Consider the following 1506-nt stretch of genomic DNA (forward strand, 5'->3'; position numbering starts at 1 on the left):
CTCAACCGCACCAGTGCACGCTTGCCGCGCCACAACGCCGACGCTGGACCCGTGAATCGTGAGCACCCAGCTATGACTTACCGCACTCGTGCAAAATAATAAAACACGGTAAATATATTACTTACACGTGCGTTTTGTTTTGCAAGCGGCGCGAAAAAAATTAAAAAGGGAATGCAACACGAGGACTTCCCAGGAGGTCACCCATCCTAGTACTACTCTCGCCCAAGCACGCTTAACTTCGGAGTTCTGATGGGATCCGGTGCTTTAGTGCTGGTATGATCGCATCCGACATGTTACCCCGGTCTTCGTCCCTTATCCTTGCCCCTCCCAGCTCCACTATAAAGACGATTGTACATTGCTTTGGCCGCTCCCTCTCAACTACGGAGACGAGTTTAACGCGGTTTCCACCCCTCCCTCTCAACCGCACCAGTGCACGCTCGCCGCGCCACAACGCCGACGCTGGACCCGTGAATCGTGAGCACCCAGCTATGACTTACCGCACTCGTGCAAAATAATAAAACACGGTAAATATATTACTTACACGTGCGTTTTGTTTTGCAAGCGGCGCGAAAAAACTTAAAAAGGGAATGCAACACGAGGACTTCCCAGGAGGTCACCCATCCTAGTACTACTCTCGTCCAAGCACGCTTAACTTCGGAGTTCTCATGGGATCCGGTGCTTTAGTGCTGGTATGATCGCATCCGACATGTTACCCCGTTCTTCGTCCCTTATCCTTGCCCCTCCCAGCTCCACTACAAAGACGATTGTACATTGCTTTGGCCGCTCCCTCTCAACTACGGAGACGAGTTTAACGCGGTTTCCACCCCTCCCTCTCAACCGCACCAGTGCACGCTTGCCGCGCCACAACGCCGACGCTGGACCCGTGAATCGTGAGCACCCAGCTATGACTTACCGCACTCGTGCAAAATAATAAAACACGGTAAATATATTACTTACACGTGCGTTTTGTTTTGCAAGCGGCGCGAAAAAAATTAAAAAGGGAATGCAACACGAGGACTTCCCAGGAGGTCACCCATCCTAGTACTACTCTCGCCCAAGCACGCTTAACTTCGGAGTTCTGATGGGATCCAGTGCTTTAGTGCTGGTATGATCGCATCCGACATGTTACCCCGGTCTTCGTCCCTTATCCTTGCTCCTCCCAGCTCCACTACAAAGACGATTGTACATTGCTTTGGCCGCTCCCTCTCAACTACGGAGACGAGTTTAACGCGGTTTCCACCCCTCCCTCTCAACCGCACCAGTGCACGCTTGCCGCGCCACAACGCCGACGCTGGACCCGTGAATCGTGAGCACCCAGCTATGACTTACCGCACTCGTGCAAAATAATAAAACACGGTAAATATATTACTTACACGTGCGTTTTGTTTTGCAAGCGGCGCGAAAAAAATTAAAAAGGGAATGCAACACGAGGACTTCCCAGGAGGTCACCCATCCTAGTACTACTCTCGCCCAAGCACGCTTAACTTCGGAGTTCTGATGGGATCC

The 1506-nt window shown here is 51.7% G+C and overlaps 3 non-coding genes and 1 pseudogene across 3 annotated transcripts; all 4 read right to left on the reverse strand.

The window, feature by feature from the left end:
• Positions 1-168: 168 nt before the first annotated feature.
• On the reverse strand, positions 169-287 carry LOC119343281. Its single transcript, XR_005166002.1, has one exon. It is a non-coding gene; the product is annotated as a 5S ribosomal RNA (ribosomal RNA).
• A 297-nt stretch (positions 288-584) lies between these two features.
• LOC119343283 lies at positions 585-703 on the reverse strand. Its single transcript, XR_005166004.1, has one exon. It is a non-coding gene; the product is annotated as a 5S ribosomal RNA (ribosomal RNA).
• A 297-nt stretch (positions 704-1000) lies between these two features.
• On the reverse strand, positions 1001-1119 carry LOC119343282. The gene has a single exon (XR_005166003.1). It is a non-coding gene; the product is annotated as a 5S ribosomal RNA (ribosomal RNA).
• A 297-nt stretch (positions 1120-1416) lies between these two features.
• LOC119343284 lies at positions 1417-1506 on the reverse strand (annotated as a pseudogene; the record flags this gene model as incomplete).

Source organism: Triticum dicoccoides, unplaced genomic scaffold (assembly GCF_002162155.2).
Source record: "Triticum dicoccoides isolate Atlit2015 ecotype Zavitan unplaced genomic scaffold, WEW_v2.0 scaffold121566, whole genome shotgun sequence".
Taxonomy (NCBI): Eukaryota; Viridiplantae; Streptophyta; class Magnoliopsida; order Poales; family Poaceae; genus Triticum; species Triticum dicoccoides.